The sequence below is a fragment of the Asparagus officinalis genome, chromosome 3, assembly GCF_001876935.1.
Source record: "Asparagus officinalis chromosome 3, Aspof.V1, whole genome shotgun sequence".
NCBI classification, from domain to species: Eukaryota; Viridiplantae; Streptophyta; class Magnoliopsida; order Asparagales; family Asparagaceae; genus Asparagus; species Asparagus officinalis.
Window position 1 is genome coordinate 70,861,043 of NC_033796.1, and position 22,262 is coordinate 70,883,304.

Here is a 22,262-nt window from a genome sequence, read left to right on the forward strand (position 1 = left end):
GTGCCCGCGCGAGGCAGACCGATCCGACCCGCGCCCCTCGCGGGTCGGATTCGCCCTGCACGCAGTTTTGACCTTCGGATGCATTTACTCTGTTTTTGATCGGTTTTTCTCAGGATTTGTTGGTTCCTGAGCATCCTAACTGATCTGATATCATCCCCAAACGTTGTTAATTAGTTATTAACTGAATATAAGGAGGAATCATTCATTCTCATCCGAAATCCCCCCAACCAAAGCCTATAAATACTGGCCTAAGGGCTCATTTCAAGGGGGCGATTTATTATCAAGACGTGGAGGTGCTGCTGGATTGAGGAGTCAGGGAGCATGAATTTTAGCGAAGGCAAATCAGATCCCGACGAACTCCGGCATAAAGAAGGAGCTATTCGAAGGATCTGAACTCCGTCTGTCCGTTCCTTGAGATTAGGCTTGGTCTTAATCTCGAGAAGAGCCCTGATTTCGCTTGGTTAATTTCAGCGCTTCAAATCAAACACTCCCTCAGTGAAGGCAAAGCTCTACCCAATTTTCCATCAACCGGATCCAGATCTAAGACGGTCCACGGATAAACCCCGGTACAGGAAAAGATCCCATGCAAAGCAATAGGTGATAAACACCTGTTGCGTGTTGTTTGAATGAGAATTGTAACTTTTCTTTTCATTGTGTAAAGGTCTTATAAAAAGACCGATCTTTTTAAACATATTGTAACGATAGAAGTTGTAATGAGTTATACAATGAATACAACAATTTTTGACGCAAACACTCGCAAGTGGTCGAATAACTGGTCGAGTGGGCTTGTAGCGAGTCGTCTTTGATAAGAGGGCCAACAAGTACCGCCCTTCAAGTCGTCCTAAGGAAATGTCGTCTTGGCAGGTCGGCTAAGTTGAGATCCTTGGTAGTCTTGACCACTAATATAATTTGGACATTTCATGTAGAAGTACACATGTCTGTTGCTGGCAAAGGGCTACACTTTGGCGATTGAAAACACTATAACAGTTGGTCCCTTTTGCTTGGAGTCAGCTTTAGTTGGGTCCAAGTGAAATGAAAGTTGCTCTGGATGGACGTGGGCATGTATTGAATGAGGGAACTAAAAAGTCCCTTCAGATTTTACGTGGCTAACGTTACCACACATTCTTTTTGAATGCCACAACTCCGCTTTCTTAGCAGATTGTGGGCTATTCGAGGTGAGTGGACTGTGCCTCAATCTCTGAGATGCCGCTTCATATTCTAATAATTAATCTAGGCTATTGGCCAGAACTAGATCTGGCAGTTCAGATTCTGATTGTTGTAAAGTTAGCTGCCTATATGTAGAACCAGGACCATGAATGTAGCGATTATTATCTTTTGAAATTCTCTTTAAAGAACTCAAGATCTTCTCCATCCATATTTTCCGGCAATCATGTCTTCATTCTACAATGGCATCAGAGCTTGTAGATCGATGTGCACTTCTGGTGGAGATCCGCTGCAAGGTGACCTTAGCACAGAAGAGGATGCTCCATAGGAGGTTTGACATCGCCCAGGAGTATGAGCTGATGGTCCCAACGAGGTCGGATGCCATTTATGATCATAGGCCAGATTGGGACCCGCTCTACTAAAGGCATCTAGAATTTGGCCTATGGTTGCCCCTGCACCCCTTCATCCAGCAAGTTTTCATGGTGTTAGGGGTATCACCAGCGCAAATGAAGCCGTACGCCATCACAATCCTGGTGGGGTTCGTGGTGATCTGCCATTGATTAGTGATAAAGTTATCCTTACTGGTCTTGGGTCGGTTGGTGACTATGAAGGTGAACCAGACTGAACCCCACTTCCATTTTCAACCGACGGCTAGTTCTTCTAAACCTAATTTTACTCCTCGTGGTATGGGAAAGTCACCTGTGACTAGTGTTGATGTCATCAAACGTCACAACAGCAATCTTAGAGGCAACAAAAGACACCTAATCCAAGATTCTAGAGGGTATACACCTTTAAAGAGGACGAAGTTTCGGCCATTTTCAAGTACCTCATTGACAACAATAAAATCAAGCTGCAGCCTATTACAAATCAGGAGGAAGCTAATAAGATTTCGGACCTAAAGTACTATGTATATCATAGGAGGGTTCATTACCCCACCAATACTTATTTCATCCTTAAAGACAGAATACAAGCATTGGTTGACGCCGGCATTATAACAGTAATACCACCGAAGGAGAAGAAGGTGGGAGGAAATATGGTGTCTTTCAACTTCAGATCTAGCAATGTCATACCTCCGTTGTTGTTCTAGCAGAAGCATGTTCCAGAGGTGGAAGTGAAGATCGTCAACGATGACCCACATGGGCGACGTCAGAAGGGGCTCGTGCCACATAGAACCTCTAACGGTAAAATCCTATGGGTTCATCCCGATCTTCTCAAGGATGAACAATGGATAGGGTCTTCCTCTATGAAGAACTTCAAGAGCAAGGGCAAGTCTTGTTGTTCTGTTTCAGTGGTTCTAGAGAAAGATGACGAGGCCATTCCAACCCTTTCACTTTCTGAAGATGAGCATGAGGTTTTGGTAGTTGATGGAGAGCCTACCTTTGCCACCAGAAGTGGGAACGAAAATCGATATAAATATCTAAAAGTTCTTGATCAGAATGCCAAGACATTGGCTGAACTGAGGGTGGTTACAACACCTCCTAACCCTTTTAAAAAGCCCCATTTTCGTAGGAAAATTGAAGAAAAAATGAGAATAAAATTCGTATTAACACTCCTAACTTAGGAAAAGAATGAATACAATCTCTCGTTGTAATCTCTCTCTAACTGATTTAGAGAAAGAAATTACAATTCTTCTCTATCTATATCCCGATTTATAAAAGAAGGAAGGGATCAACAAAGAACCTCCCCTTTGTTTAAAACTAGGTTCTTCTTGGTGTTGATGGGAGCTTGAATCTTGTATCCCGTTGATGATCCGTACGCTTCGCCTCGTGGAACATGGTTGATTCCTCTTGATGGGAAGAACTTGTAATACAAGTTTGGAACTCTTAACGAGTTTAGGAACTCTAAACGAGTTAAAGAACTCAGAGCGAGTTTAGAACTCTATAAAAGAGTTGATTTGATTTAACCGAAATTGGTTCACAGCTAAGGAGAAGAAAGCTCCACAAACAGCTCTTGATGATGCTCCAAATTCTCCAAGATCCATAGCCAAGACCCTTTCAAGTTTTTGAACCATTGAAGATCTCCCGAAGATCTAAAAATTCGCGATCTGCCCAAAAATACCCAAGATCCAAAGATCTTGATTTAAGCTGATTTTTAGCTATTTATAGGGGATTAAGGAGTGTAACTAATCCCTAAAATCGCTCCCTAGTGGGGTTTAACCCCCCTCAAATCGTGGAAAACAAATTTTGCAACCGTTAAACTTGTGTTTGAATGAGTCGAAGGCAAAATTTGTTTTCTGGGCATGAACTCTGCGTCTTAGACTTGGAACCCAGAGTTGGACTCTGCATTTGAGGCTGAAAACATAGTGATGGGCCCTGCATTTCGTTGTTTTGAACGCAAAAATAAGCTCTGCATTTTGTTCTTAGAACACAGAGGTGAGCTCTGCATTTTGAGTTGAAGAGACCATTGATAATCATATTTTATTACAATTTTACACCCTCATTATCTATTTTATATGAATAAATATACCACTAATAATTGTTTTTATCTTTAATTACAGGTTAATGAAGAATAAAGCCCAAGATCTCATCTCTCAACAAATACCCAAGGAATTAATGAAGAATACAAGCAAAAAGCCCAAGAGTCAAAGCCCATAAACCCAAGCAAAAGGGAGAATTTTTTTCCGATTGTGTGATGGAACTGACTGGCCAAACACCATATTAATTTAATTGTGAGGCCAAATACGTACTGTTACACTTTGTGAAAGGCCACTTGCACAATATTTTTTCTATTTACAAAATGAGCAAAGCCCAAGTGAATGATGGCCCATAAGAGTAATAATCCAAACAGCCTATCCTCTTTAAATCGGGATCAAAATAATAATGTGGAAAATGGGTGATGGAGCCTTGTTAATGGGCTTAGTGGGCTTGACCAGCGGAAAGGAACTATGATGAAGCCATATGTTGAAGACGCCTTCACGTGAGTCGCGGGGATCCCTCCAAATTGAGCATTTAAGCAAGATTTTTTTTTCGGCTAATTGGGCCTCCTGCCTTGCACCAGAGAAGAAATGGAGTCCACTACATGACAATTCCAACACATTTCTTCATTAGCAAATTTAAAGGTGGAGATTGCTTTACTTGGGGCTCAAGATAAATCCAATGGCTCTCATTCATTGATGTTTACTATAAATAGGGGTAGAGAGTGAGAGGTTAAGGGTGTGAAAAATTTTGTAACTCCATTTGGAGAGGAGGGCTACTCTTAATTGAGAAGGCCTTCCAAAAATTATAACTTTTGTTGTAATTAATAATAATAATTTTTTTCCTCTTTAAATTTTCTTTTCTCTTCTTTGTTGAATGATGAGGATGGAGATGAAGAGCAATTTGAAGGTTTGCATTTCTTTTATTTTCCTCTTTTATTTCTTTTTTGTAATTTCTTTATTATTGCTTATTAGTTAGATTTACATTCATGCTTGTAGTATAGATTTATTTTCTTGTCTTTTTTATTTCTTTTTGCACTTTAATTTGTAGATTAGATTTATTTTCTTGCATTTAATTTCTACAATTTATTTTATAGTTTAGATTTTTATTCTTTGTAGTTAGATTTATTTCTTGTTCATAGTTTAGATTTTTCTTTTCTTTTTATTTTTGTAATTAGTACTTTTTCTTCTTGTTTTTATTTCTTGAGATGTGAAATTAATCCTTATAGGAATCTTATAATTGCATAAAATTAGTCTAATTTCCTTTATATTATTTGAATTATTCTCTTTCACTTAAAATGTTCATGTTTAGGATAATCAACTAGAGAACTAATCGGTAGAAGAAGAATTTGATAATCTATGCTTATCTTAAATGGTTTGATAGGTTATGCTTATGAATTCTAGGATTACTATCTTGTTGTCGTTCTTATCATGAATAGTAATTTTAATTTAGATGATAATTTGATAGGTTATACTTTCCTTAAATGGTTTGATAGTCTATGCTTAATAAATCTAAGTTGAATTATGATAAAAAGAGAATAGTTTGTATTTTGTAATTGAAATTGGTTAGTGGATTATATTCTAGATTTCTTACCTCTTTTGAATCCTCCATCTTGACTTTCTTAAACTTTCTTTTCATTCTTGGTTTTATTTCTTGATTTTATTCATTCTTCTTTCTTACCTTGTGATTTCTCCTTGTGATTTCATTTATTCTTTGATTCTTATTTCTTTTCTATAAAATTCAATTTATTGTTACTTGCACATAAATCAAAACAACCACTCATCATAGTCACACTTATTCTTTAATCCTATTTTGTCACGCAAAAAATATAAGAACCAATTTTAATAATATCTAAAAATCACCTTCCTCGTGGGATCGATATTTTTATACTATAACTTGATCAATTGTGCACTTGCAATTTTGGTACATAATTATGCCGCATCAAGTTTTTGGCGCCGTTGCCGGGAAGGGTGCTAAAATAGGAATTTATTATTTTGGTTCTTTAACTTATGTGTTTTCTTGTGAAGGAACCGCTTGGAGCTTGAAAATCTTGGATTGAAGATCAAGAACTTGGAGAATTGCTTTCGGGTTAGTCCTCTTTCTAGTTTTCAATTCTACCCTCTTTAGCTAGCTTCACAATTAGAGACAATTAGGATTTTAAAAAAAAGATTTTATTTTTGTTGACCATAATAAAATCTATCTTTCACTTGAACATTAACTAACAAGATAATAAACTCAAATAATGTTCCCCCTTCTCACATTTGATTGTTATTGACCATAATTAAAAAATATAAAGATTTTCTTTTTATCATCCTTTTTAGTCGCTTTTAATTTCTAGGGTTGCATTTCATATAGTGTAGGAATTCACCAAAGTGATTGTAGCACTTGATTTGGCACACACTTAAAACATTCTTAAGGGCAAAACCCATAATCAAGATAAGGTAAGGGATTTCATCACCCTTTCCTTAGCCCACAAATCACTAATTCCTCACTTCACAAATCCAAGCCTTCTAAAACTCATTAGACGTTGGCCCCTAAGGATTCGAGCTCAATAAGGAACAAGAAATCCTTAAGTGAACCGGTTTAAGTTTTCTCAGATTAGTTGGTGTCTAAGGCAAGGTTTAGGGGTTGCGTAAAGCGCTCCGCAAGGAACGAGGTACTTAATTGATCTCTGATCACCCTCTAGTACTATTCTTACCTGGCTAACTACCTGGGTAAAACTTTGATCTTTTCACTGTAGGAGTTTTTTGTTAGGAGCTGGTCTAGTGGAGTTAGGCTAAACCCTAGAATTAGAGTTGATTGGAAAGTGATTGATTTGATTTGTTTTAGTTAGGATTTTTCTTTTTCTTTATCTTTTCATATAAAAAAACTAATTTTCTTTCCTTATTTAAAAAAATTAATTTTTTTTCTTTCCTTAAAAAAATTTTTTTTTTTGGTGTATGCAAACTTGGGTTCGGGATAATTCTCATCGTTTAATCCGTGTTGAACCAATTCAAGAAATGACAAATCAACCCGTCCTTCAGGATATGTGTTACCCCACCAGAAATACAATTCCATCTTGCATAAGGCTTCCCGAAGCAAATGGAGCAAATTTCGAGCTTAGACTGCATTACATAAACATGCTTCCCAAATTCCTAGGTAATGAAACAGAAAATGCATATATTTTTATCTCGGAATTTGAGGAAGTGTGTATTATGATTAAAATGAGAGAATTAACCGAAGATGCAATTAAGCTCAGATTTATTCCATTTGCTCTTAAGGATAAAGCTAAAAAATGGCTGTACAGCTTACCGACAAATTCCATCTCAACTTGAGAGGAATTTGTCACCGTTTTTCTCAAGAAATTTTTCCCTATTCATAAAACGGTAAAGCTTAGGAACAGTATTCAAAACTTTAAAATTGTCCCGGGAGACCCATTCTGAAAATATTTCGACCGATTCAAATATCTTTTAATCTAATGTCCTCATCATGGTCTAGAGAAATGGCGATTGTGCCAAGTCATATATGAAGGATTTGACTATTCTTCAAAAACATCTTTAGAATCGATGTGTCAGGGAGATTTTATGAGAAAAAACGCAGATGAAGCTTGAGAATTTCTAGAGAGTTTATCCGAGAAAACAATGTAGTGGGAAAATTATGATGACAGGGTTTCATCTGTTCCCCTATCTAAGTCTAGTGGTCTTTCCCTGGAGTCAAACATTACTTCTGAAGCAAAGATGGCGACAATTCTGCGGAGGTTAGAAGCCTTAGAAGTTAAGGAACGAGCTCCAGCTCAAATCAATCATGTTTCTGCCCCGGGATGTCATAACTGTCAGTCTTCTACCCATGTTTCAGAGGAATGCCCTCTCCTAGGAAACAACCATGCTTTAGAATAAATGAACGCTGTATTCCAGCGCCCTAGAAATGATCCATTTTCTCCAACCTACAATCCAGGTTGGAGAAATCATCCTAACTTTGCTTGGAACCAAGGAAATTCTTATGGAAACCAAAACTTCATTCCCGCGTCGAACCAACAATTCCCTAGGAGAAACCCTGTCCCGTTCAACTCACCAAACAATTTCCAACAAGCTAACCCAGTTTTTCCAACCCAACATCCTCATCCTCACCAGCCTACAAATCCTTCAAATTCTGATCATGACAAACGTTTGAGTGTCTTAGAAAAAGGTTTAGAAGCTATGATCAAAGCTTCTACACAAACTACCAACATGTTGACCCAGTCATCCACCACTCTAAATTTCTTCATGCAAACCACCGGTCAAGTGCTCAACTCGAACACTCAAGCCATAGCCCGGTTAGAAAAGCAACTTAGACAACTAGCCACTGCCGTGAGTGAAAGAGAAAAATGAAAATTCCCAAGTCAACCTGTTACAAACCCTAAAGACAATGGATCCAGTTCATCCCATCCTACTCATGTAAATGCAGTTCACACACTGCGATCAGGAAAATAAATATACAATCAAGTTAGAATGCCACCGGATCAAACCCCTTCTCCCATCCAACACACTCCTTCTGATTAAGCAATTCCTTCCGATGACTAAAATGATGAACATGAGATTGAGCCTGATCTAGATAGGTATAGGCCCGTTGCCCCCTTTCCAGATAGACTCAAACCTAGGAAAAACTCCCCGTAGGTTAAGAAAATCCTAGAAATGTTTAAACAGGTCAAGATCAACATCCCTCTCCTAGATGCAATCGAACAAATCCCTTCTTATGCAAAGTTCTTGAAGGACTTATGCACTAAGAAAAGAACCACCAACGTCCCCAAGAAAGTCTTCTTAGCTGCCAACCTCAGTGAAATTTTTTCAAAACCCATGCCGTTGAAATACAAGGACCCTGGTTGTCCCACAATTCCATACATCATAGGTAACACTCACATTAATAAGGCACTTCTAGACTTGGGAGCCAGCGTCAACCTCCTTCCTTATTCAGTCTATCAACAACTAGGTGTAGGAGAACTTAAACCGACAAGATGCACTCTACAATTAGCTGATAGATCTGTAAAAATTCCTAAAGGAGAGGTAGAGGATGTTCTGATCAAAGTTGGAGAGTTTATTTTCCCTGTTGATTTTATTGTCTTGGAAACGTAGCCCGTTTCCAATCTCAAAAGTCAAATACCCGTCATTCTAGGAAGATTGTTCTTAGCCACCTCAAATGCTTTGATAAATTGTAGAACCGGTCAGATGAAACTATCTTTTGGGAATATTCTTAGCCACCTCAAATGCTTTGATAAATTGTAGAACCGGTCAGATGAAACTATCTTTTGGGAATATGATTGTTGACCTCAATATCTTCAACTTAGGGAGACAGCCTAGTGATCCATCTGATGAGCCCATGGAAGTGAATTTCAATCAAGGAATATCAAGTGAACAACAAGAGGGAGAGTGTGAGTCTGATACAAATGCAGCTGATTTAATGATTGATGAGCTTTCTGATGACGAACTAGAGATAGAACCGCTGGTCAATCATGTTTTTGCTGTTGGTTGGCAACGAGAACCTTTAGAAATAGAACCCCGAGTCCAGCTTCGCCCATCTGTGGCGGAACCCCCTAAGTTAGAGCTCAAACCTCTACCTGAAAATCTAAAGTATGCCTACTTAGGGGAGAACGAGTCTTTTACCAGTCATTATTTCTTCTGATTTGACTACCGGTCAAAAGGAAGCTCTCTTAGATGTTTTAAGAGAGAATAGTGAAGCCATTGGATGGACCATAGCTGATATCAAAGGTATTAGTCCAACCATTGTTCAACACCGAATCTATTTGATAGATGACGCCAAACCTACTAGAGATCCTCAATGTAGGTTAAACCCAGTGATGAAAGAAGCTGTTAGGAAAGACATTCTGAAATGTCTTAATCATGAGATCATTTATCCCATTTCTGATAGTTCATGGGTAAGTCCGGTCCAAGTTGTTCCAAAAAAATCTGGGATCACTGTGATCCAAAATGAGGCTAATGAGCTGATTCCCACTCGAATCCAAACTGGATGGTGAGTCTGTATTGACTACAGAAAACTCAACTTAGCCACTTGGAAAGATCACTTCCCTCTTCCTTTCATTGTCCAAATGTTAGAGCGTTTAGCAAGATACGAGTTCTACTATTTTCTGGATGGATATTCAGGTTACAATCAAATCCCTATCGCTCCCGAAGATCAGGAGAAATCCACCTTCACTTTCCCGTATGGAACATTCGCATACCGACGCATACCCTTTGGACTATGTAACGCACCGGCCACATTCCAACGTTGCATGATTAGTATTTTTTCCGACATGGTAGAGCGATTTCTCGAAATTTTCATGGACGACTTTTCCATCTTTGGTGACACATTTTTCCAATATTTGCATCATCTTAAACTGGTCCTAGAACGGTGTAGGGAGAAAAATCTGACTCTTAACTGGGAGAAATGTCATTTAATCGTCAAACAAGGCATTGTCTTAGGACATGTAGTTTCCAATAAGGGAATCGAAGTGGACAAAGCTAAGGTAGATCTCATTTCCAATCTCCCTCCTCCCAAAATAGTCAAAGATGTCAGATCGTTTCTTGGTCATGCTGGTTTTTACCGACGTTTCATCAAGGATTTCAGCAAAATTGCTAGACCCTTGACCAATCTCTTAGCCAAGGATACATCATTTGTCTTCTCTCCCGACTGCCTCAAAGCTTTTGAATATCTAAAAAAGGAGCTAACCACAGCTCCTATCATTCATGCACCAGACTGGACCTTACCCTTCGAACTAATGTGTGATGCATCTGATTCTGCGATTGGTACTATTTTAGGACAACGGTTTAATGAAAAACCACATGTGATCTACTATGCCAGTAGGACTCTGAATGATGCCCAGCAAAATTACTCTGTCACAGAGTGATCTACTATGCCAGTAGGACTCTGAATGATGCCCAGCAAAATTACTCTGTCACAGAAAAAGAGTTTTTAGCTGTAGTCTTTGCCTTAGAAAAATTCAGGTCCTACCTCATCGGTTCCTTAACCAAAGTTTTCACAGATCATGCTGCACTAAAGTATCTTTTGACTAAAAAGGATGCTAAAGCACGGCTCATTAGATGGATTCTCCTTCTTCAAGAGTTTGACATTCAAATTCTTGACAGAAGGGGAACAGAGAACCCTGTAGAAGATCACCTCTCTCGACTCCCAAATGCACCAACATCAACCGTTCCGATCAATGAGCATTTTCCTGATGAACAACTCCTACAAATCCAATCTGTCTCAATGAGCATTTTCCTGATGAACAACTCCTACAAATCCAATCTGTCCCATGGTTCGCTGACATTGTGAACTACATAGTCATGAACCAGATCCCTTCTCATTGGTCCAAACAGGATAGATCCCGTTTTCTCTCCCAAGTAAAATACTTTTACTGGGATGAACCATATCTGTTCAAATACTGTCCTAATCAGATCTTTAGGAGGTGTGTTCCCACTGAAGAAACTAAGAGTGTTCTATCATTTTGTCATGAGCAAGCATGTGGGGGCCACTTTGGCCCGAGAAAAATAGCTATAAAAGTTCTCCAATCTGGGCTGTATTGGCCCACTCTCTTCAAGGATTCATTCGAGTTTTGCAAAACGTGTAACCGTTGTTAGCTTTTAGAGAAGGTCACTAGAAGAAATATGATGCCCTTACAACCCATCTTATCCGTTGAACTTTTTGATCTGTGGGGTATCGATTTCATGGGACCATTTTCAAATTCCTTTGGAAATGTTTACATTCTAGTAGCCGTTGAATACATGTCAAAATGGGTTGAGGCGGTAGCTTGCAAAACTAATAACAACAAGGTCGTTGTCAAGTTTTTGAAAGAAAACATTTTTGCACGGTTTGGAGTACCCCGAACGATCATCAGTGACAACGGTACACATTTCTGTAACCGTTCTTTTGAAGCTTTGATGAGAAAATATTCAATCATACACAAATTGTCAACTCCTTATCACCCCCAAACCAGTGGACAAGTAGAGGTCATAACCAGGCAGATCAAACAAATCTTAGAAAAAACAGTTAATCATAACAAAAAAGATTAGTCTGTAAAATTATGTGATGCTCTGTGGGTATATAGAATAGCTTTCAAGGCCAATTTGGGGATGTCACCATACAGACTGGTATTCGGGAAAGCTTGTCACCTACCAGTAGAGTTGGAACATCGAGCAATGTGGGCGATAAAACAGTTGAATTTTGACTCAAACTCGGCAGGTAAGAACAGATTGCTCCAAATAAATGAGTTGGAAGAAATTAGAAATGATGCATACATAAACTCAAAAATTTACAAAGAGAAAATAAAGATTTTTCATGACAAATCAATTTTACGAAAAAATTTCTCTCCAGGACAGAAAGTATTATTGTACAATTCAAAATTACATCTTTTTCCTGGAAAATTAAGATAAAGATGGAAAGGTCCATTTTTTGTCAAACAAGTTTTTCCACATGGGGCTGTCGAGATAGAAAATCCTAAAAATGGTAACATTTTTAAAATAAATGGTCAACATCTGAAACCATTTTTAGAATTTTCTACGCTCGGAAAGGAAGAGGTGTTGGTTCTTCATCAACCTCATTATCTATAAAAAACAATAAAATAATAATAATAATAATAATAATAAAATTTAAAAAAAATTATTACAATTTTTTCTCTCTTATTTGATTTCTTCATCCGCATACTAACAGTAATTACAGATCCTTATCATCATTGTCGACCGAACAAATGTAAGTTCTTCAAGTCTTATCTGCTTTACTTTGTGCATCAGCGAATTTACATTGAGAACAATGTCAAATTTAGGTATAGGGGTGGGAATTAGTTATTTTTTTCCCTTTCTTTTAGTTGCATTTTTGTCTTTTTTTTTCTTTTTCTAAAAAAAAATTATGAAAATATTGTCACTTGCCAAATTAATAGAGTTAAGTAATAATTGATCTAATTGATAGATTTTAAATTTTCTAATTCCTAGTTAGTGACATACTCAAGTTCACCTTTTATGATAACTCCAAATAAAATTCTTAAGAAATGATTTTTCAACTAGTATACTTTACTTAAGTCTTACCTTAGATTTTTAATTAAAAATAATAAAATTTTTGCAAGCTTAACTTAGACTTGAAAATATTTTTTTCAAGTTATCTTGATTTATAAATTTTTTTCAGACTATATATACTTACACACATATATATATTTAAAAAAAACTAACCTTATAAAAGAAGAGTGCGAAAAATGGGCACAAAAAAAAACTCTTAAATTCAAGGTGATTCTATCTTATAAAGCCTAAGTTGACTGAGTAATTAAGCCTAAGGAGTATTTCTATACCTAATGATCTAAGCCCAATTGGGTTGGGATTCATTAGCCCAAAACTCGTTAAATGGTCACTTAGAAAGTCCGTTAAAATAGAAAACAATCACCAAGAATTAGAGAGTGAAATAAAATTATATACATATAACACTAACCTTTTTTTTATTATATATATTGTTGTTTTGTATATATGGTCTTGAAAAATAATTTTTGATCAAGATACTTGAAAATTATTTAAAACAAAGAGTTTGCATGTTCTTTTCAAAACTTTTGAATTAAATCTCTAAGATTTGACTTGGTTTTGTATTGCTATAATAAAAAAGATTTTCTAGGGGATTTACATTCTAAGATTTGACTTGGTTTTGTATTGCTATAATAAAAAAGATTTTCTAGGGGATTTACATTGGAGTTATATATAAAAACGTTTTCTTGATTATTAACAAAGATTTTCTAGGGGATTTACATTGGAGTTATATATAAAAACGTTTTCTTGATTATTAACAAGCTTCAAATAGAATGTCTAAATATATCAAGGAAAATCTGTTATTTACTGACTTATTTAACTTTGCAAGTTGACCGAATTTTGTGGGTACATTCACTGCAAACCCTCACGAGACTATAACTCGTCCATTAGGGTAACCTAGGGGTTTAAAGGCTTGTTGTATGCGCTAAACACAATCGCGATTCCTGCGAAAGTGAGTTAGGATTTTCTTTTTTTTCCTTTTCTAGAGGACTAGCAAAAGTTTAGGTGTGGGGGTATTTGATAATCATATTTTATTATAATTTTACACCCTCATTATCTATTTTATATGAATAAATATACCACTAATAATTGTTTTTATCTTTAATTGCAGGTTAATGAAGAATAAAGCCCAAGATCTCATCTCTCAACAAATACCCAAGGAATTAATGAAGAATACAAGCAAAAAGCCCAAGAGTCAAAGCCCATAAACCCAAGCAAAAGGGAGAATTTTTTTTCCGATTGTGTGATGGAACTGACTGGCCAAACACCATATTAATTTAATTGTGATGCCAAATACGTACTGTTACACTTTGTGAAAGGCCACTTGCACAAAATTTTTTCTATTTACAAAATGCCCAAAGCCCAAGTGAATGATGGCCCATAAGAGTAATAATCCAAACAGCCTATCCTCTTTAAATCAGGATCAAAATAATAATGTGGAAAATGGGTGATGGAGCCTTGTTAATGGGCTTAGTGGGCTTGACCAGTGGAAAGGAACTATGATGAAGACATATGTGGAAGACGCCTTCACGTGAGTCGCGGGGATCCCTCCAAATTGAGCATTTAAGCAAGATTTTTTTTCGGCTAGTTAGGCCTCCTGCCTTGCACCAGAGATGAAATGGAGTCCACTTCATGACAATTCCAACACATTTCTTCATTAGCAAATTTAAAGGTGGAGATTGCTTTGCTTGGGGCTCAAGATAAATCCAATGGCTCACATTCATTGATGCTTACTATAAATAGGGGTAGAGAGTGAGGGGTTAAGGGTGTGAAAAATTTTGTAACTCTATTTGGAGAGGAGGGCTACTCTTAATTGAGAAGGCCTTCCAAAAATTGTAACTTTTGTTGCAATTAATAATAATAATTTTTCTCCTCTTTAAATTTTCTTTTCTCTTCTTTGTTGAATGATGAGGATGGAGATGAAGAGCAATTTGAAGGTTTGCATTTCTTTTATTTTCCTCTTTTATTTCTTTTTTGTAATTTCTTTATTATTGCTTATTAGTTAGATTTACATTCATGCTTGTAGTGTAGATTTATTTTCTTGTCTTTTTTATTTCTTTTTACACTTTAATTTGTAGAGTAGATTTATTTTCTTGCATTTAATTTATACAATTTATTTTGTAGTTTAGATTTTTATTCTTTGTAGTTAGATTTATTTCTTGTTCATAGTTTAGATTTTTCTTTTCTTTTTATTTTTGTAATTAGTTCTTTTTCTTCTTGTTTTTATTTCTTGAGATGTGAAATTAATTCTTGTAGGAATCTTAGAATTGCATAAAACTAGTCTAATTTCCTTTATATTATATGAATTATTCTCTTTCACTTAAAATGTTCATGTTTAGGATAATCAACTAGAGAACTAATCGGTAGAAGAAGAATTTGATAATCTATACTTATCTTAAATGGTTTGATAGGTTATGCTTATGAATTCTAGGATTATTATCTTCTTGTTGTTCTTATCATGAATAGTATTTTTGACTTAGATGATAATTTGATAGGTTATACTTTCCTTAAATGGTTTGATAGTCTATGCTTAATAAATCTAAGTTGAATTATGATAAAAAGAGAATAATTTGTATTTTGTAATTAAAATTAGCTAGTGGATTATATTCTAGATTTCTTACCTCTTTTGAATCCTCCATCTTGACTTTCTTAAACTTTCTTTTCATTCTTGGTTTTATTTCTTGATTTTATTCATTCTTCTTTCTTGCCTTGTGATTTCATTTATTCTTTGATTCTTATTTCTTTTCTATAAAATTCAATTTATTGTTACTTGCACATAAATCAAAACAACCACTCATCATAGTCACACTTATTCTTTAATCCTATTTTGTCACACAAAAAACATAAGAACCAATTTTAATAATATCTTAAAATCACTTTCCTCGTGGGATCGATATTTTTATACTATAACTTGATCAATTGTGCACTTGCAATTTTGGTACATAATTATGCCGCATCAACCATTGACTTGTAGTCTCTTTAGTTAGAGTATTGCAAAGATCATGATCTTCATCTCGACTCCTTAGAATGTAAGAGTCGTCAATTGTAACTCTTGTTGATGGTTATGAAGGTCGTTTAACCATAACTTTCATCGGTTGTTGTGAAGGTTGTTGCATTGTAACCTTCATCGGTCGTTATGAAATTCTTTAATTTGTACCCTTCTAGAAGTCATTGAATTGTAACCTCCATTATCAGTGATTGATGGGAATTAACTATCTGCAGTAATTTTTAAAAGGCCTACACTCAAGCAACATGCAACCACTTCAAAGTCTTTAGCCAAAGATGACCTTTGTCCTAAACAAAATGAAGCTGAGGCAAAGCAGAAGGAGAAGGAACCCAAGCATAAAGAGGTTCAGAATCCAAAGCAGTTTCGATTCGATCGGCCGATTGGGAGAGACAAGCCAGAGAGTTCGAATGCTCCATACCGCTTTGATGTTATGGCTCAGTTGTCTAACATCCTGATGAGGATTACTCTCTATGAGTTATTGCATCTTTCCAAAGACACCAAGGAGGTTTTACAAGAAGCCTTGGCTGATTATAAGGTTTTCCTCACTCAGATCAAGCAAACCCCTAAAGAACCTGAGCCATTAGTTCAACACTTCAACTTAGCAACCAAACAATTCCCTTGCATCACCTTCACTCGGGATGGCATGCAAGTAAGAAACTCAAAGCATGATAGGCCTTTGTATTTCACCGGGTACATTAGCTCGACTGTCGTCAACCGAATCCAAGTTAATCTAGGTTCCGTAATTAGTATCATGCCACTCCGATTGATATATCATCTCAGAATTCTCGCTAGTAGATTGGCTTCCACAGGCACTGTTATTTATGGATTCAATACCAGTGGATCCAGACTATAGGAAAAATCTGAGTGAAGTGCCAACTTGGAGAATTAAAGTCTGAATTCACGTGCTACATTATCGATGCAGAGATCTCCTATAACTTACTATTGAGTTGACCCTGGATCCATTATAATGTTATAGTTCCTTCCACATTGCATCAATGTTTGAAGTGCGTTGACACTGATAATGAGGTCAAGACGGTGGTCGTGGATAAGCAACCATTTAAGAGGTTGGAAAATTATTTCACTGATTCCCTCTTATATGGTGTTGAAGCCGATAATGAACCATCAGCCCATGGCACAAACATAGAAGAAGAATCTGATACCGAAGCCGGGCTCAATTATGATGAAGGTATTGTATTTAATAATATAGAACCCTTTGTAATCGATCTTGACGGTGGTAAATCGTCAGATTGAAGTTGTAATTGGCAACTTGTTAATTGTAGTTATAAATAAATGATGATTGATAATCACATTTTATTATAATTTTATACCCTCAATATCTATTTTATATGAATAAATATACTACTAATAATTGTTTTTATCTTTAATTGCAGGTTAATGAAGAATAAATCTAAAAACCCTCATCTCTCAACAAAAAGCCCATAATTTAATGAAGAAATGAAGCCATGAAGCCCAATGAATTCTTTCAAGTATTTAATGAAGTGATAAATCAAAGCCCAAGCCCAAAAGTCCAAGAAAAGCCCAATGTCCAAAGCCCAAAAGCAAACAACAAGAAGAAGCTGCGGACAGCAAAAGGAGAAGGGCAGGCATCGATGCCTGCATCGATACCGACATCGATGCCTGCATCGATGCCTGTATCGATGCCTGTATCGATGCCTGTATCGATACGCTGGGCAGTTTGTTACGAATCTAAGGCTGAAATTAGTTATTTTTGGATAAGATTTCAATCCAATGGCTCTCATTCACTGATGTTTACTATAAATAGAGGTAGAGAGTGAGGGGTTAGGGTGTGAAAATTTTGTAAACTCCTTTTGGAGAGGAGGGCTATTCTTAATTGAGAAGGCCTTCCAAAAATTGTAACTTTAGTTACAATTAATAAAAATAATTTTTTCCTCTTTAAATTTGTTCTTTCTCCTCTTGTTGGATGATGAGGATGGAGATGAAGAGCAATTTGAAGGTTTGCATTTCTTTTCTCTTTTATTTCTTTTTAGTAATTTCTTTATTATTGCTTATTAGTTAGATTTAAATTCATGCTTGTAGTGTAGATTTATTTTCTTATCTTTTTTATTTCTTTTTGCACTTTAATTTGTAGAGTTGATTTATTTTTCTTGCATTAATTTCTGCAATTTATTTTGTAGTTTAGATTTTTATTTTCTTTGTAATTAGATTTATTTCTTGTTCATAGTTTAGATTTTTCTTTTCTTTTTAATTTTGTAATTAGTCTTCTTTTTCTTTTTTTTTATTCTTAAGATGTGAATTTAATTCTTGTAGGAATCTTAGAATTGTATGAAACTAGTCTAATTTCTTTTATATTGTATGAATTATTCTCTTGTACTTAAAATGTTCATGTTAGGATAATCAACTAGAGAACTAATCGGTAGAAGAAGAATTTGATAATCTATGCTTATCTTAAATGGTTTGATAGGTTATGCTTATGAATTCTAGGATTATTATCATGTTGTTGTTCTTATCATGAATAGTAATTTTAGCTTAGATGATAATTTGATAGGTTACACTTTCCTTAAATGGTTTGATAATCTATGCTTAATAAATCTAAGTTGAAATATGATAAAAAGAGAATAGTTTATATTTTGTAATTGAAATTGGTTAGTGGATTATATTCTAGATTTCTTACCTCTTTTGAATCCTTCATCTTAACTTTCTTAAATTTTCTTTTCATTTTTGGTTTTATTTCTTGATTTTATTAATTCATATTTCTTGCCTTGTGATTTCATTTATTCTTTAATTCTTCCTTCTCTCCTCTAAAATTCAATTTATTACCTCTTGCATATAAATCAAAACAACCACTCATACAATCACACTTATTCTTTATTCCTAATTGTCACGCACAAAATATAAGAACCAAGTTTAATAATCTCTTAAAATCACCTTCTTCGTGGGATCGATATCTTTTTATACTATAACTTGATAAATTGTGCACTTGCAATTTTGGTACATAATTATGCCGCATCAAGTTTTTGGCGCCGTTGCCGGGGAAGGTGCTAAAATAGGATTTTATTAACTTGATTCTTTAACTTGTGTATTTTTCTTGTGAAGGAACCGCTTGGAGCTTGAAAATCTTGGATTGAAGATCAAGAATTTGGAGCATTGCTTTCGGGTAAGTCTTCTTTCTAGTTTTCAATTCCACCCTCTTTAGCTAGCTTCACAATTAGAGACAATTAGGATTTAAAAAAAAAGATTTTATTTTTGTTGACCATAATAAAATTCATCTTCTCACATTTGATTATTATTGACCATAATTAAAAAAAAGATTTTCTTTTTATCATCCTTTTTAGTCGCTTTTAATTTCTAGGGTTGCATTTCATATAGTGTAGGAATTCACCAAAGTGATTGTAGCACTTGATTTGGCACACACTTAAAACATTCTTAAGGGCAAAACCCCAATCAAGATAAGGTAAGGGATTTCATCACCCTTTCCTTAGCCCACAAATCACTAATTCCTCACTTCACAAATCCAAGCCTTCTAAAACTCATTAGACGTTGGCCCCTAAGGATTCGAGCTCAATAAGGAACAAGAAATCCTTAAGTGAACGGTTTAAGTTTTCTCAGAATAGTTGGTGTCTAAGGCAAGGTTTAGGGGTTGCGTAAAGCGCTCCGCAAGGAAAGTATATATATATATATAGATATATATATATATATATATATATATATATATATTTCTAATATTGAAAAAAAAAACAAATACATAATTACTCATCTTGTTAAAAAAAAGACAAAAGAAAACAAAAGAAAACAACAAAAATTGAATTAATAACATAGGCCCAACAAAAAAAAACGATAAAATAAGTGCTGGCCCAAAATTAGGCCCAAAAGCAAAAAAAAAAGAAAAAAAAAGATAAAGAAACCGTGTTTGGGCCGGCTGGCTCAAACACCATGTCTTTGGGCATCGATGCGGGTATCGATGCCCAGAACTTGCAGCTCTCAAAAAACGCAGCCCTCCTTTCTTCTTCCCCATTGTTTTCTCTTTCCATCTCTCCCCAAAAACCAAACCCGAAAAGTTCCCCAAAACCAAACCCGAAAAAAAAAAAATTCCCAAGGGCATTTTGGAATTGGAGGGCTTCTTCTTCAAGTTCTCAAATCTTTTCTTCTTCCACCTCCACTCATCTACCAAGGTATTGTTTTTCTAACTTGATCTTGTATTTTTTTTTGAATTCATGAATAAATTGGTCATTGAATCTTGGGTAGTTATGAATGATTATCATATTTTGTGAGTTTTATGATCAATTTAACAAATTTAGGATCTACATTGGGGATTTTTGTTCAAAATCCGAAAATTGGAGGGGTTAAATAAAATCCGAAAAGTTAGGGGGGTGTTTGCAAATCCAAAAATTTCTTGGGGGTTTGAACTTAGGATATCTTGTTCAAAAATCTAAAAAAAAGAAAAAAAAGGAAAGAAATTTTTTTTAGGGGTGGTTTGTGCAAAATCGAAAATTTCAAAAAAAAAGGAGTGTTTCATGCAAAATCCGAAAATTTTTAGGGTTTTTGTGTAAAAACAAATAATTGGGTACGTGATTTCAAATTGAAAAAAAAGGAAAAAAAAACAAATTAGGTGTTTTATGCAAATCCAAAAAAAAAATTAGGGGGGTTTTTTGCCAAAATAAACTTGAATTTGGGGTGTTATGTGCAAATTTCAAAAATTCAAATATTTAAAGTTCAATGAAATGTGAGTAATTGGTCAGATAAAAGTTTAATTGGATACTTCTCACATTCGGAAATTGAAATGTGAGTAATTGGTCAGATAAAAGTTTAATTGGATACTTCTCACATTCGGAAATTTGTACCGGATATTTTATTCAACAAGTGCACGGTTTAGCATACTTCTCACATTCGGAAATTTGTACCGGATATTTTATTCAACAAGTGCACGGTTTAGCTTATAATTGTTATTTCAACATGTATGTTTCACCGATCAAGTTATCAAAAAAAAATTTAACATTTTTTTTGTTCTCAAAGAATAATTTTGAGGGAATTTATTGTCAAAAGAAATTCTGATAACTTGAAATTAACTCATGTTGAACAATTTGTAGCTAAATAAATAAATAAATAAATAAAAATTTATTAATTTTTTTTCCTTTTTTCTTTTCTTTTTCTTTTTCTGTAGATGCCTCCCAGAAAGAAATCTCGAGCAAGTTCATCATCCTCTGATCCATATGATACCGACATAGATAGACCCACTATTTTAGCTAGAATTGTGGGTCTTAACATTCATTTTGAGAGGGGATTTCAGATGAGTGCACTGCATACATATCATTCCACAGTCACCATGTTACCTGCAGTAGGTCTTAGGAGCATGATGACTAAACCCTTAGAAAAAGCTAACATTTCATTAGTGCATGAGTTCTATTCTGGATTGGAGATTGATCCAGATAGAGAATATTCAGCTTTTTCTATCGTGAGGGGTGTTAGGGTTATTTTCGATCTTTCCACTATTCGTGCTACCCTTGACCTTGCAGAGCCACCCACTGATGTACCAGATTACTTCCATTTAGCCTCTACTTTACAGCCTGGTACACCAGAATACAACAACATGTCTGCAACCTTGTGTGGGAGAGTCTTTACATCTAGTTTCGGTTCAGGAAATCTCAAACCAGATTATAGATTACTTAATCTTTTCCTGAACTTTGATTTGAAACCCACCACTGCATACTCCGTCATTACCCCACACGATATTCTCCTTCTCTTTTGGATAGCCACTGGTCAGCGATTTGATATAGCGAGGATTATATTTATATGGATGCGCTCATCAGTGGAGAATGTGTTAGATTGGGTCAGGACTCAGTCCGCATCACGTACTCAGCTCATTTACCCCTATTTTATCACTAGACTCTGCCATAGATTTCATGTTCCAGTATTCACAGAGGATAGGTTAGAAGCAGGGAAGGGGTTACTAAATGATCAGACTGTGAGGAGGAGCATTTCAGGGCGAGATCAGTCCGGTCCTTCAGGTAGAGAGCCTCCTCAGCACCAGCCAGCTACACATGACCCCACTCGAGAGGAGATGGATACGATGCAGAGTCGCATGGATGCAGATACAGATACACAGGATACAGCGGCATGTACACGAGATGCATGGTCAGATCAGCTACTCTACCGATACCCTGGCATATTTGGCGAGAGGATGGCAGAGAGAACATGGAGATACAGATGGACCTCCACCTGAGCTTCATAGTTATATCACACCATTTCAGCCAGATGATTTCCCAGGAGAGGATGAGGCGGGACCGAGTTCAGCAGCTGTCGCTGATGATGTGGATGACGATATATCAGGAGATGAGCAGTGAGGGATGTTCTTTCTACTTTACCCAGTCTTTGATTTTTTTCGGCATGTACTTATTAAACTGTGATATTTTGGATATTATTTGCATTGAGGACATTGCAAAGTCTGGGTATGGGGGTGTAAGCTAGTTAAGCTTTTGTTTTGGTAGTTAGTATTTTGTTTTAGTATTTTTTTCTCTCTCTCTGCATTTATCTTTTGTTAGTAAAAAAAAAGAGAAAAAAAAAGAAAAAAAATTCACTTGCCATATTAATAGAGTTAAGTAATAATTGATCAAATTGATAGATTTTCTAATTCTTAGTTAGTGACATATTCAAGTTCACCTTTTATGATAACTCCAAACAAAATTCCTAAAA

At 35.7% G+C, this 22,262-nt stretch overlaps 1 pseudogene; it reads left to right on the forward strand.

Moving 5' to 3' along the window:
• On the forward strand, window positions 1,607-21,792 carry LOC109835267 (annotated as a pseudogene).